This window comes from Passer montanus, unplaced genomic scaffold, assembly GCF_014805655.1.
Source record: "Passer montanus isolate IOZ18808 unplaced genomic scaffold, ASM1480565v1 scaffold14, whole genome shotgun sequence".
NCBI lineage: Eukaryota > Metazoa > Chordata > Aves > Passeriformes > Passeridae > Passer > Passer montanus.
In genome coordinates, this window is record NW_024360941.1 from 2,359,835 (window position 1) to 2,376,271 (window position 16,437).

The following is a 16,437-nucleotide window of genomic DNA, read 5'->3' on the forward strand; positions in this document are numbered from 1 at the left end:
AAATATTCAATGCACGGTGTTGGTTGGATGCAGGAAAAAAATATCAATACTGTCAGCACTGAAGAACTCAAAATGTGTGAAGATGTTTTTGTCAAAACACATGAACATCAGGTCTGCATCTTCTAGTCATACCTGAGGCAAAAATCCCATTGAGACCCACTGAGGTGGATGGGCCTTAAGCCTAAATATGAATATGAATAGTGCTCTGGGTATAAGAGACTTACTTGAAAAACCCCATGCACAACAACAAAAACAAGAAAAACCCACAAGCCTAAATATGAATATGAATAGTGCTCTGGGTATAAGAGACTTACTTAAAAAACCCCATGCACAACAACAAAAACAACAAAAACCCACAAACAAAACACAAGCCCCAACCAAGCAAAAAACCAAAACCCACAACAACAAAAACAAGAAAAACCCACAAACAAAACACAAGCCCCGACCAAGCAAAAAACCAAAACCTCAAACATGGAGGTTTACTAAGGACAAAAACCAGAAAATTTTGTGGTATGAAAATGAGCATTAACATCTGCTTTTTAATTAGTAACTGACTAATATATCACAAATGTAAACTGTAAAACTTCTTCTCTTGATTAGATATGGAGTATTGAGAATAAGACTCTAAATGATCCCAGCAATTATATTAATTTGGATAAAATAAACTTAGAGGTAACATTTTATTCCTCTGACCAAATGTGTTTGAGTCTCCACCGTGCCCAGAGCCTTAGAAAAAAACCACTTTTTAAAACAAGTATCACGATGCAATGTGATTACACTGATGTTATATTCAGAAAGCAGTCAAGTATGATGAGATTTGTGGATGGTTAGCTTGTATGCATATAAACAACTTCCTTAAGTGGTTTATTTTATCAATATGTCTAGAGTTTATAAGACAGGTTTTGGGATTCCTTCTGAAGACATGACACATAGATCAAGTCAAAATATATAAAACCCCTTACTGGAGGGAAATGTTGTTCTGCTTGCTTAGGTTTTCCTTCCCAAAGTCAAAACTTACACTTGAAAGGAAATTTAATGCCATGACAAAATCTCTGAGTTGGTGTACATTCCTGTAGAACGTGATTTTTGTGTTGGTTGCCAGGGTCTCAGCTCATAATTGACTATTCCTGTTCTTGACATCAGTGGGAATTACATGTCATCTATAAGTGCATCTGGCTCTTGGCCCTTTCACATGTATTTTTTTAGCAGAGTAACAAGTAGCTTCAATTCTAAACAACAAAGAGCTCTTCTATCTAGGGGTCATCATCACAGACATTCTTAAGTAGAAACATTACACATTATTATCCTCATATTTTCCTCCCAGTTCAGATGGAATAGTCTATTACAATGTGCCATGTTTTGCAGGGCTATGCCAAAATATACTGTTCTTCTTCTACTTGTCTTGAAATAAAACCAGAAATATAATCAACTTTGAGCATCAGATGGAAATCCCCATTGTCATCAAATTTAACCTCTCACTTTTACATCTTGACCTGATTTGTAAGTAGATAGAGAAGATGCTGTCAGGGTAAGAAGATATGCAACCTTGACTTAGTAGATTGTTCTCAGGCATTCAGCCAGTAAAGTTGAATTGGATAAAATTAATACATACAAAAACATAGACATTGAAGGAACAGACTGCAAAAATGGAGCAAAAAAAAAAAAAAGAATAAACTAGGATGAATAATTTCACAACTACATCACTTACATGGCAGTTTATGAATACATGTGTTCTAGGCTGGTTAATTTATTCCTAAGCATTAGACTTAGAAGTAGCAGATGGAGGTAGATATCGGGAAAAAAAAAAGTATCCTTGACTTTTTAAAGTTATTTTAGGCTTTATTTTTTTTAAGCTGTCTTTTTTTGTAAATAGTACTTGATGTGATTTTAAGGAAAAGCATTGGAACACAGAGGAATGAAACAGCTGTCTCGGTGTTGTGGTTGGTCATAGTAACAAGGCAATGAACTTTTCAAACAGACAAAGCTTGTTTGTGTTGGTGGCAGCAGATTAGACTTCCTGTAAGGGGAGTCAGAAAATGCAAACCTTTTCACGTCAAGTGGAGTCATTTTGTGTGCAAATGACTCAAGCTACTGCTGTTGCTTGTATATGGATACATTCTTTTTAAGTCTTGCAGCTGTGAGCTCCAGTTAAATAAACACCTTTGAGAAAAACCTCGCAGACCTGCAATTGCTTAAAAACATCTCTCACTCTCGAAATGTCTCGATGTCTAATGTTGTATTAATACTGTCAGGAGAAGCCAACAGCTGTTAAGTGCTGAGCAGTAACTCACTTTAATGCTGTGGCACATTTCATAGAGAGAGAAACCGTGCTTGTCAGATTATCACCTGCACATTTGAGAAGTGTCAGGGCTCCAAGCTGCTGGCACCTGAAGGATCACCAGAGGGCCAGAGACAGGACCTTGGGTTAAAGACTTGCATAATGTCCTGCAAACTTCCAGCCCCAAGGGAGGAGAAGTCTGACATCATAAAAATTAATCAGAGAAAATGGATCCAGTAAAAGGCCAAGTTAAATTGCTTTGTGGTTAGAAAGATTGGCTGACTAATTCTCATTGACAATAAAAATGGCTTCTTCTGCTCTTTACATCTATATTCCTCCCTTGTCTCCTTTTAATTTTTGGTGCTATTCTAGTTGCACTATGACAGGAAGATTTAAAGGAGAATAAAGCTGCCAAGTCTGATTTTTTTACCATTATCCTAATGAAGATAGAGCTTTACAGTGCAAGTAGTTTCAGCAAGTAAAGATGAATTATTACCTTACTCCAGTGTAGCAAAATAAAGGCCCATTGGAAACACACTGAATGTATTGCTTAATATTTTTAGATTTATAAGTGACCATATAAGATACTGTCTTTTTATATCTTTTGAATGTATTGATTTGTCTATCAGTACATCTTCCATATCTGAGCACTTCCTAGTTTTGAAGGGAGTTATCAGCTTTCCCTGCCAGACTGAGACAGAATTATTATTCCCATTTTGTATATGTAGAGAGAAGACTCAGAAGCTATGCTAGTGACACAAAGGCATGCAAAAATTCTATGGTGGTGTACCTGTGGAGGATTTCTATCATGCCTATTTTGCACTTATACTCTTAACCAGTGAAGAAAATTCAGACATCACATGATGACTTGTACCCATTAGAGGCAGTGATGCAGAAGATTCAGAAGAATCTCAAGAACATCAGTGGTATTTCACTGCTTGATAAAAGGTTTAGGCATTTGCTAACAGCTGCCCTTTATGGTTCTTTTTTTTTAGTAAAAGAGCTGTTGGAGAGCATTTTCTTTTCAACTTACACTAGAAACAAGGCAAGATTCTAAGATAACACAGCAGAAAAAGCTATGACATCAGACCCACACCCGAACAAATATATAGACAAGTGTAGCATCTAGTTGGGCATTTTCTGTTTTTTCTTTAGTTTATAAATGGGTAGATCACTATTATCTCACAGATTGGAGCCCTGGTTTCCTTATCTTCAGATTCACTGTACTCAGGTGCTCCTTTAAAGAGAGTGGTGGGAAGGGAGCACACTTACATACCCTTTCACCTTTTCTAGGCCATCCAAGATGTCCACTGCTCAGGGCCAGGGCTGCAGATTGAGCTCCACACTGGTAACACCAGAGAAACCTGAAAAACACAAGCTCCAGATTTTGTGCAGTTCCTATGGAGACCATGATACATTAGGATATTTTTATTGTGGATTAAAGATTATATTGACTTTCCCATTATTAATATTTCTGTATACTCTTATGTCATCTCTGCAAGGGCTATGGAAAGAACATTTCCCTCAGACTTGTGAATGGAAAGTGTTGATTAATCCCAGTACTTGGAAACAAATAATCCAAGTTAGTAATCTGGAACATTAAAGCAAACTCTGTATTTGCAAAGGAAGCTTAACAGTTCATCTTTTCTTGTTCTCCATGTTTCCTTCCTTCCGTCTTGTGACTTAGTTTATAGCCCTTGGTTGAAATTTTGCAGCTGCTGAGATGACTTGGCTTCAGTTTAACAGCAAATGTCATCAATCTGAGTCTGGACTTTGTGTGATCTTTCTTTCAATTTCCTATTTCTTTTCAAATTGATTAGTTGCCAGTTTAGGGGATTATCTAAAGCTACCCTAAGACTGATTCTCTGTGCCGGGGCTCTTCAGCCTGTTTTGTCAGAGGAAAATCCTAAACAAAAGCTAATGGGCCTGCCAGAGACATGTGAAGGGTGAGAGAGGTTCTGAGTGTCAAGAGGGACTCTTGCGTGGTGCAGGAGGGAGTCAGAGAGAAAGAGGCATCATCCTAGTGCAGAAAGCAGCTGGGCTGGACATGGTGGGGAGGAGACAGTGCACAGCACTGAAAAGGGATAACTGAGCTTTTGTGTCAGAGTATTTATGACTGTACTCTTCAGGAATGGTGCTTCCTCTTAAGTACATTTTGTGCACTCATAGTGTGAAATTGTTTTCAGTTACATAGGTCCACCCAGGCTGTTTGGGGAAGTGGGAAGGAGAGCTGTTCCGCTTCAGGACTGTAGGATCACACAAACAGCTGTGCTGTTTCCATTCCTGAACTAAACTCAGCCATAGTGCTGGTATCCCTTGCCACCAATACCCCATGCCGTTATGTTCTAAATGCCTGAGGCGCATGCAGATATTTCTAGGTACAAACCCAGCCACTGAAGCACTGCAGAAAAAAATTAATACTTGAAATTTTTATTTTAAAACCGATTCTGGAAGATCATTTGTAACATGAACTTTTGTCACCTATTTAATTTCTTTCTTAGTACCAGTGCTTGAAACTTCAAAGGGACAGTGGCTGATGCAGAATCCCAGAATGGTTTGAATTGGAAGGGACCTGAAAGATCATCTCGTTCCACCACCCTGTCCGTGGGCAAGGACATCTTCCACTAGACCAAGCAACTCAAAACCCCATCCCACCCAGCCTTGAACACTTCTGGGCATTGGGGCATCCACAACTTCTCTGAGCAACCCTTTCCTGAAGTTAAAACTTACTATTTAAATCAAGGTGTTTAAAAATTGCTTGCAACCTCAGAAGCAGCCTGTGCGTATGTGCACACGTTTATACAACAAAATCTACCTGAGCACCTGAAGGCCTTCCTGTCTTCTTGGTCACTGACTGTCTATGTTGAAAACGGGAATGCTTCATAAGAGGAACCAGCATGATCCTTTTCATCTAAAGTCTATGAATTATCCATAGCACAGCAACTGCACTTCCCATCAATGGCATTTTCTGAAGCTTTATAGTTCTATAACATTGGCAAGCTTTAGATGCAAAATTAACAGTCAGCATCAACAAAGCAAAATGTATTTACCCAGCTGCTGAGAATATTTTCCTGATAATAGAGCTGTGAGCTATGAAAGCCATTTCATGACAAAATACAGCTGGGAACTGCATTTTGTCTTGTATCAAAACATTTTTTTAATGTGCAGATGAATAATGGAAACCAGATAAGAGAGTGGTCACATGCTGATCTTTTTATGCAGTGTTTCAAAGTTGAAATGTTTCATAAAAACTCTTTTTGCTAATGATGTGAGACCCATTTACATTACAGCAAATTGATAAATGGATTGTGCAGTGCCTGTCTTAGATGTGATTGTTGCCTCTTCTTCTCTTCTGTTTTTTTTTTTTTTCAAACAGACAGCTATTTACCTCATAATTCACGTTAAATATATCAACTGTATAGCCAGATCATCTAAGGAAGCAGATGATTTGTGCATGCAGCTCAGCCACTGCTAATAAGAAGCACAGTTCACACTGACAGATGCTGATGGCTTACTGCACTGGAGTACCTAGTATTGATCTAGTGGGATTTTCTCTAGGATTACCTTCTTAATTTTGTTTCTCATTTTCTCCTTAAAATCACAAAGGGATCCTTGGAAATCAGTGGGAATATACCAAAACCAGTTTATATTCTTCTTGCTCTAATTTGTATGACCTGCTACTGAAAGAATGCCCTTATATAAAAGTCCTGGTTTTTGTCATCTTTGTGATGCAATCCAGTTTGCGTTCAGCTCATCGGAGAAGGAAAAAAAAAAAGAAAAGGAAAAGGAAAAATCTCCAGCAATACAGTGTCCATTATACATGCTTAAGCAAACTGGATTCAGTGCCAATGCAGGCAGTGGCTCTCCTGTGTGCTAATCCATGCTCTCAGGATATTCGGTGGATATTCACAGTGTGCTATTCACTCGAGATGTTCACTGGTGGCCTAATTCTGCACCACTCGTATTGGCAGCAGGACTGTAATGATTTGTGAAGGAGCAATGCTGAGGGTTTTTCTGATTCTTTACTGCTGCATTATCTCAGTGAGAACACTCTCCTGGCATTGAGCTGCTGTCTTTTATCTGTGCCTTAGTGCTGTGTAATGAATGGCTTTAGCCAGGTCTGGATTTAGCACAGTGAAGTTGTTAAGTGAAACAGAAAGGTGCTAAGTGAGCCTCCACAAAGGAGTCAAGCGGTGCCCTTGCACAATTCAGCACCTCCTCTGCGTGCTGTCGTAGCTGGCTTTAATCTTACCTAATACGGGTAAAAACACTGGTGGAATCTGGGCTGCGGGGACTTCCCTGTGTGTTGTACAAATCCTGTTGATAACACTACATATGTATTTACAGCTGACCTCTGCTAAAGGAGAAGCTGGCTGTCTAGAGAAAACTACTCTGTGCTGTAGTCAAATGAAACACATAGGAAAAAGAAAAATCCACAAAGGTACTTAAATCCAGAAAGGTACTCCAAATCAATGGAGTAAAGCTCCTGAGTACGACTGCAAGTGGGAGAATGGGGTGGTTGTGTTTTGTTTTTTTGAACTTGGGCTAAATGCATTAGTTTGAATAAAGCTGGAGTAATCCTGCAATGCCTTGTAATGAGAATCCTCCCTGAAAGTTATGCTGCCACCCTACTTGATCTGGAGAGATAATAGTCAAGTAGAGAGAAACAAAGCTAAACAACAAAACAATGCAAATTAGATGTGAGCTCCCAGTCTTCCAAGCGGGGAAAGAAAAACTGGTCCTGATTTTATTTTCAGGTGGTGCCTTTCTCTCCCCATACTAACAATGCTGGTGTCACTATAGAGGATTTCACTTGTTCAAAGTGTTGCCGTTAATGAGTAATTTTTACAAACCCCCAGGTGAAGTAGCAGCAAGTGAATAGTACCTGCCTTTTAAATAAGGGAAAATGAAACTTACAGCAGAGGTCTGTAATGAACATTTAAATATAAACTGTATAGTACAGTACTTAGCCTCAGAAACACTTTCCACAGAGATTGGATGTTTCTTTGTTGTTTTAGTGTTTTTTTTTTGTTTGTTTGTTGTTTTTTTTAAATTTCTGCCTGAACATGTTTACTGCTGGCCAGCAGGAAAAAAAAAAAAAATTGGTGTGACACCCATTTTTCCAAGTGGATGAACTGTACAAGCTACTGATCACTGTGTTGAAACTAATCTTTCAGCCTGGCATGCACATGTGGAAGTGACTGAACCACTTCTATGCTACAGGTTCTTGGGAGTGCATTGGGTCTGTAGGCTTTTGTCATAGCTTCTGGTCATGGAAATTTTAGTGTTACCTTCTGGTGAAGTTTCTCTTCATATGATTATTTGCAAGTTTTTCCCTCTGCCTTTCTTTCGCTGTCTCTCTCACACACACACACACACACACTCACACACATAATCATGTGTATAGTTGTATATTAATTTTGTAAGATTCCTATGTCTATAGGTTATCAAATGCCCATCATATTTACAAATATAAGATACAGGATACAATGCATACACCAGTCTCAGTAACAGAAATTATACTTGCAGCACTGCTATGCTGCTGTATCATGCTGTATGCACTGGTTTTGCAAAGATACTATGAGTGGGCATTTGCAGTATTACATATTGAGCTAATGCTCTCATTCTAATACACACTTCTGTGGGTGGTGATTTACTCCCTTGGCTATGAATTCTTGTGAAATGGATTTTTTTGTTATTATTACATCTTCTTATCCTAAGATAAACAACTATTACATTTGATATAATTTTGTTGTAACAGAAGAGTCTACACTTACAGACCCAAAGCTGTTAATTTGCAGATGTGAGAATTCAGCAGTGCAAAGCTTGATTTATTTGCTTGCCCAGTGCTGTGTTCTATAATTAACTTTGGCTTCCTTTCACATGGGACAAAAAACATAGTATGTTCCTTCGGGAATCATCCAAGTGTGTTAGATTTAGTACTTAAGTCCCTTTAAATTTAATTTTTCTCCTACATCCTTTATTACTTAGCATCTCTCACTTAGAAAGATTCGCCAAGGTAGAATATATTTTTGAAAGGTAGAGATGTGTATTTAGAAACCAGGTTCTTTTTCCTGTCTTTTCATGGTGTGAGAAAAGATACAATGATGTGCAAAAGGTTCTTGTGATGTTCACGATCTCTAAAGTTATAAGGAGCTGGTGATGAAATGTACAGCCTGTTAAGGAGGACTGGTGGAATATACATGCAGTTCAAAAGCTGCAGGTTTTGGCAGATATAAGTGCTGTCTTAGGCTGAGGATAATCAAGTCTAAATTATGTGGACCCGGCTATCCTTAATTTTTTTAGTAAATGCCTAGGTAAACATTCTGTTAGAATCTGGGATAAAGTCTTGGAACGCAGTATAATACTTTTCTAGGTTAGAGATGGTAATCAGATTGAGAAAGGAACTAAATTGTAAAATCTTGGTCCTGCACATGAAAAGGACCACTTAGGTTTACACAACTGCTATAAAAGCATAGCCAGGGGCTGAGGAAACATTCCTTGCTTCATTAACCCTGGCAACGGAGTGTCTCCCAAGTTACCCCCGGAGTGCAGAGATCCCTGTTACTAGAGGAGGTGTCTAAGTAACTTTTCTGAGAGATTTAGAAAATACTTTCTTATTAAACCAAACATTTTTGGAGCTCATTAGCACATAAAACAAAATGAAGGAGTTATTTAATAAATTTCCCAACTAACCTGTAATTAAAGGAATATTCAAGTACATTTTTGCTGCTATCACCTTACTGGTAATTGGCTGGGGTCCACAGAGAAACCAAGTTTATGCGAGTCATAATTGCTTCAGTGTTTTTTGTTCTGAACTGAAATGATGGACCAGAACTGCTTTTCCTCCAGATGACAAGGTGCAGCTGATGCACCAGAACTTTACCTGTATTAAATAATAACACTGTGTCTACTAATCAGCAAGGTCCAGAAAGTCCAAATCTGCCAAAGTCTTACTGCCTTTTGGCAAATTTAGGTATTTGCCCCTACACCACAGGATGTCAGAGCATATTACTGAGATCATGTGAGCTTAAGAACAGATCACTTACCATTACAGACAGGTGTTTCCACTGTTGCCCTCTTCTTCCATGCAGGGTTTTAGGTCTTTCAACCAGCAATGTCCTTCCTTTTTTTCTTATTAAGCTTGGCTTTTCTCCCAGGAAATGAACTTCAGAGATATTAAAGAACTCATGCCTTAGTAGGATTAATCAGACCCATTTCATTAGATGCTGCTGCCTTTCCAAATTCATGACAAGTTTTTAACTTGTATTTTGTTTTAAAAATCAAGTCCCTGAACACATTTTACAACTCTTTCATTAATGAAACACAGACACACATGTACACAATAACGCTTTCAAATCTTAAAGGTGAGTTTTTGTTAATTGACTTTCTGTCCACCTGTCACACAGGATTGCTGTGCAGTATATTCACAACTTGTGTTTCTTTGCAGAATGGCCTTCTTTAGAAATACACACAGGGACTGGAAGGAAGGAATACATTATTCTTTAAAAACATCCTCAGAGGCAAAACAACTGTCTGGATTTAGAGATCTCACATATTCTATCTCTTTAATAATAAAAGGTTTGTTTAGTTCCATTCTATTTATAGTTGCGAAACTTAATTTTGGATCTTGGTCTGATTTTCCATTTTGGTCTTTATTGTGGATTTATGTGGATAACAAGGGACTACAGACATAACTTGTGATCCATGTACTCCTGTGATTTTAATATTTCACTAGTTGAACACTTTTCACCACTGTCCATGTCATTTATTGCCATCGAGGTAAGAAAATTTTATGATTATCCATTTCTATATCAAAGGTCTGTCTACTTCAACATCCCATGGCAGCCCCAAAAGAACATGGCAAGCCCATAGTAGTATTTCTGTGGACAGTTTTCTCATCCTGTAGCTGTGAGTTGCTGAGAAGGTTCCTGAGTTATGAGTAACAGCTTTAGTGGATTGTTGTGCTAATGATCTGTGTGTGGAGTGACTCTTGGCCTGCAACTTCACACCAATCTTTTGGATGTTGCTGTATACATCGAGTCCACTTACACTAGGAAGGGAGCAAGGTGCTGTGGAAATTTAAGAAAATGGAAACACTTCTTGCTGACTACCTGCAGAAAAAAAATTTTAGCCCTTAAAATTACTATTAAATGCACTGTGATATAAGCACATTTCCCATTAATTCTCTGCTACCTCTGGAAGTTCATTTTACTATTTCAATGTTAAAAATACATAGTTGAATTTCAGCAGCTATATAGCAAAGTAGGAAAAGATCCCAAATAGGACTGAAAACTCAGGACACAAAAATCAATACCTTTCTTTTTCAAATAGTTTTGAGATTTTTCCTATAAAGGGTTTTTATTTCAATGTGACCACAAACAGAATTGAAATGGAAGACACATAAATGAGCATGACAAACAGAAATGAGTTTTTTTCCAGATATAAATTCCTCTACTTACTCCAAATATAGACAATTCCATATTTACCTTCCTGTTGTGATCTATCCTTACACATTTTGCTTTAATCCAAGAATTATAGCATCTAAACCTTCTCACTTGGAGTGCAGTGAGACAAAGCTGTAATGGGAATGAGATCCTTAACTGAGCATTTCTGATCCCTGCCCAGATGCGAATCACTAAACTGCATTTGTGAGAAATGCTGATATTTTATTTTCAGCCACTGGAAACTCTTGTACTTTTAGTTGGTGGGGTTTGTTTTGGTTTATTTTGTTTTTTGTTTTTGGTGGCTTTTTTTTTTTCTTGGGTTTTTTTTTTTTTGGTTGAGGTTTTTTGTTGCTCATTATAAACATGCAAACATTTTGTCTACTCTGAACACTAAAGAGTTCAAGGAGCATGACTCAGCTTTGCTGTCTCATTCATTCTGGTGAAACAACCTTTGAAACTTCAGGTGAAGGAGAAGCTTGTCATCGTACCCTAAGTCCTCTTCTAAGAGCTAAATGCTGTCACTTACAAACACCAGTCACCCGGGCTGCTTTTCATCAATTTGCAATTAAGCAATAGAAATCAGTAAGGTGTTGTTGCTGTCCCAGCCTGACAGCAGCAAGGGAAGATTACTGCTGCCTTCCAGCTGCTTCAGGAAAGCCCACCTGCTGCACTGGAGTTCTCCCAGGAGTTATCACTCTACCTCGGAGGCACTGCAGGAAGGAGAATGCACTCAGTGTCAAAATGTGTCACCTCCTCCTGTCCATCTGTGCTGGGGACCTGCAGCAAACCCGCAGAGCCCTTTTCCTCGATGTGCAGCAAACAATTGCATAAATGGCTGATAAGGCAGGAATCCCTTTGTGGCCTGATCTGTTAATTAGAATCCTTAATTGTAAGGCTACTGATTAATTAATTGGGAGTGATGTGGCACAGCAGAATTCAGTCTCCAGCTAAGGTTTTATGGCAAAGATTCTTTCATCAAAGACTGATGAAATCAGAATAATCTCTCTTATGATTCACAAAGCATCAAGTCTCTCAGTTAATAAAGTACATATAAACTGAGAATATCACTGCAAATATAAAGTGGTTTCTGTATTATCATCCTTAAAATGTTGTATTAGAAAGCTTTTAATGTTAGCTGTTTCACCAGCAATCATCCTGGGTCATTTATGCTAATGTCATCACCACTTCTTTGTTAGCTGATGTGTTTTACTGTAATTCCCTAATTTCTAGAGTTCCATCTTTCTTATAAGCGATACACAAAATACACCTCCTGTTGATACCAGTATCAGGCTGTTACTATTGGGATGCCACATTTACACAGGGAATATTTCCATTTGTTTTTATTTTCATCCTATTCCCAGATTTTAGTTTCATTTTAGTCCTGAAATTCTGGCAAATCTCTATGATTTTTCAAGAAATGGAGCCTGAAAGCTCAGTGCTGAATCCTAGACATTGCCCTTGTGTTTACACAAAGCTTTTAAGCCTTGTCTTGTATTAGTCAATGCTTCTGTTAAGCTGCTTGGCCTTGTCCATACTGAAGTCCTCTTGAACACATTCAGCAGTCAAACATAGGGAGTTTTTAAGTGTTAACAGTTGGGGACTAATATTAAATATAATTTCTCCTCTATGAGAAGGTACAATAATGGTTAATGGATCTTAACAGAGGTGATAAAAGCTAGCTGAAAGAATCATTCAAGTAAACTCTCTTGTATGCTTTAAAAGGTATTTGGAAAACTGTTTACTAATTGATAAAAGTATCAAAGGATGATCATGATTGTGGTCCATTTTCTATTTCAATCTGATCTAAAGTCAACCTGGCCAAACTTGGATGCTGGATCCTTTTTTGAGCAGCTGTTTGGACTATATAGCTTCTGGGAGTCCCTTCTAATCTTAATTACTGCATTATAGTACCCGTTTCGATTTTGCATGAACATGATAGCATTAATTGCATTAAGCCCATTTGTGATGCAGAGTACACTGAGCTCAAAGTTGAAGACAGAAGTATTATTGCTACAACTAAAGATGACTCCTTTTGCTCCACTAAATCTTTTGTTCTGCTAAAAAATAGGGTCATTTCCATTATCTGTTCATTTTGAAGGTTATCCTATGAATGTGAGCAGAAAATCAGTGGAAGAAATGAACGCTGACATGAATAAGCATGACAGAGCAATGTGGCCTGACAGATTTTTGCAGATGTAGGTCTTTTTTTTTGTGGATAAGTACGTACAAACCAACTCTGTTTTCTACATGTGTGGTCATTATTTGAAAGCATTTGATTTTTTTTTTTTAAATCAGAAAAAAAATCAGATTGTAGATGGTTAGCAAAAGATTTATATTGAATGCTCACTGTTTATATCATGTGAGTAGTCAGTCAGATAAGAGGGGGCAGATTCTAGTCCCCAGAAGAATGCATTTCTATTTTCTCTGTACTGAGATTACTGGTTACTTTTGATCTATTTAACCAGCTCCTTAGACATTCTTAGAAGCATTTTCTAGAAAATATTATCAACACTTCTTTGTATATTTAGGCTCAGCCCCATGAGCTCAACATCTGCAGCTCTTTGCAATAAAAGTCTTTAATACCATTGTCCTCCAGAAAGATACACAATGTGTGTCATGACTGCAATGGGTGTCTGTACTTTAATCTTCTTGTTGGGTTTATGGTTCACATACAATAAGCAATAGACAAATATAAGCCTGTCAGACATGAGCAGTTTATGAGAAACACAAAACCTTTAAGAACATTGCACTCACTTGAGAGAACATCATAAAAAAATATAGTATATAGAATACTGTTAATAGAATTGCAAACAGTAATGTTTAAAGCACATTTAAGTGCCAGTTTCCAAGATTTGTTTATATCAACATTACCCGTGTGTTTTTATGCCTGGTATTTCACTTGAATCTTCTTTGTAGATTTTGCTACTTGCTGCAGATTACACTAAAAAGGCACTGAGAGTCAAAGTTGAAAAATTTCCTCAGCTGCCTTTGTCTCCTCCTGATATTTTGCATGTAACATGGTTAGGAAGTTTGATGTTGTCTTGGTACTTGAACTGAGAGACCCCATGTTTTTTTCCCAAGGCCCTTATTTTCAAAGCCCTGTGACAGTTTTATTTCTTTTTTTCCCCATAATTCTCCTTTTAATGGAAAAAATACAAGAGGAAAAAGGTGACTCTCTGAGTACAGAAGTAATATGGAATTGCTCCTCCAAAAGTTAAGGGTGAGTCAGATTTGGCTGTGAGTGAGCCTATGTGCCTTTGTAGCTTTTGGAGGGAAAGAGGAGAATTTCAGGGAGGGGACCAGGGCTGGAGATTGACTTTTTCCTCATGACAAAATAAGAGTGCAGAAAGGATGCATGCTCAGTGGTAAAAGCATGGAAATGCTCTTTGCTCTCATGTTCTGCCAATGAAAGAAACCTAATGAAAGCTCAGCTCAGCACCTCAATGGACAAATCACATGCTGTGATATTTACTTTTTGAATGCTCAGCTACTGATGGATATGCTTGCTAATATTTTTGAGAGTGTATCTAAGAGCCATGTGTGTAGAATACAATCCAAGCAAACATAGAATAATTTTTGGCAGAGCTCATTGTGGTCTGATGTATGCATAAAATATTAAATCCTAGTTACTTGCATTAATAAATAGACTATATGTTTGATTCTTAAAAGTTGCATGATAAATTAGATGGCATTATCTGATTTGGAATTCCTCCTTGATCTGTGACAGGTGGCATTAGTGTACAGGTGCTTGGGCTTTTTTTAATACTGGGTTTTTGTTCTGAAAGGTTTCTACAGACATTTTGGGAAAAATATAGAGAATAGAGAAGAAAATCGATTCATTTTCAATAAAAAATTGGGAGCACAGGTGTGCAACGACTGGCAAAAGTATCTTGTTTCAGAACATCTGTGTCAATTTAAGTGAAAATGGACCAGCTGGAAAAAATTAAATCAGCATGAATCATACATCCAAAAGGTCAGGGATCTAAAAATACACATCCCAAGAAAAAGATAAAAAAGTGTGTATGCAATCTAAAATTGCCAAGTAAAAATTAAAATCATTCTAAACATTCTAAACTTAGGACATTAATTAATTTGAAAGTAATTTGGGAAGAGGCAAAAAGCCACCCTGTGATGTCACTTTCATTATATGGAACACAGCTAAGGAGATAAAAGAAGATCATGCAGAGCCCAGGAGAAGATTAAGCCTCTTTATCTCTCTGTGGGAGAGGGGAGAGCATAAATACAGGTAGTATTTCATGCTCAGAGAAGACGCAGGAACTCCAAATAACTGAGTTTTAATGTGCACTTCTATCACTGAAGTGCACTGAAGCATAACAGGAGATGCACACAGGCGCCAGGATCATTAAGTCACCCCAGTCAGTCAAAATTAGAAAGCTAACAAGTAAAACGAAGTCTCGCTTCTTAATAAAGTTCCAAATACAAATTTCAGAAGGAGGAGGAGCAAAACAAAGTTCTGCCAGATGCTGTATCTTCTTGCCACATCTTAACAACAAGGGAAATATAAAGCGTTAAGTGTGTGGTAGGAAAGAAAATTCTGTGCAGGTACATTTGAAGTCAAAGCCTTATTAGCAAAGCCTAGAGATGTTCCAAAAGCAGCTTGTACAGCATTTTTTCAAAAGTGTCGTGTATGTACGTGCATACCAGAAATTCCGAAAGGGCACTTCTATGCCTTTCTTTTTCCTGTGGTAAAATATCACGACATCATCAAGCACTGGAGAAGCAAAGACTGAGATGCCACTTGCTGGCCAACCAAAGACTGGACTCAGGCCTCACAGGGAAATGACACGTGCATTTTCCTGTAAACTTTTCCTGGAAAATATGGCTCTTGTTTAATTTTATCAGTAAACAACTCCTTATTTTCTTAGCCATCCAATTACAGCAAAAGGGGCAGATGGGCTCACACTAAGCTGTTGTCAATAATATGCCATTAAATTCAAGGAAGTATTACTGATTTTCACTAATACCTTTAGCAGGCCCAGAATATTTACAGAAAGGTTTGATAATTTTTCTCCTGTCTGCCAGTTGCCTTGGGTCTGTTTTAAAGTCTCATGTACATGCATCTCCCTCTCTCTACCTCTCCTTTCTTTGCATCTCATAGTATGACATTGTGGGGGCACCTTCTGTGTAATACGAATTCTTAATTGCAGAAGTCCTTAATAGGTTTAATGAGTTTCCCTTATTTCTTGGAGTGTCCATTTCTACTTAATGTCAGGGGGCATCCTTCTTCTTCTGGCAAATTTATTGACCTTGTTATTTTGTTTGTATTTGTTATTAGGTTTTTTTCAAAGAAAGGTAGGAGGGTGCATAGAAGGAGGAACTATTGCCATAAAAACTCTCTGGGGTGATAGATATTAAGGGGCTTTGCACCACTTTCTAAAGATGGATAAATTCCAAGTTTATTTAATTTCCCCTGGCAGTCCTTTTTACTGCCTCATCTCCTTGACTCTGGGCTATCAACACAGTTGTAAATCCGAGATTAGACCGGGTGGTGAATCACTGCACCAGCAAGCAGGAAGCAAAATAGAAGCAGAAGGTCAAGCAGAGGACAGTTGCTTTACAAACAGGGAAGATGGTGTTGGAGTACACCAGAAAACTGAATGGAGGAGCTACAGAAGGGAAGTTGAAAATAACATTATTTTGAGATTATCAAAGGCTCAATTTAGCAGCTCTTTCAGTGAGGTTGTGATAGAC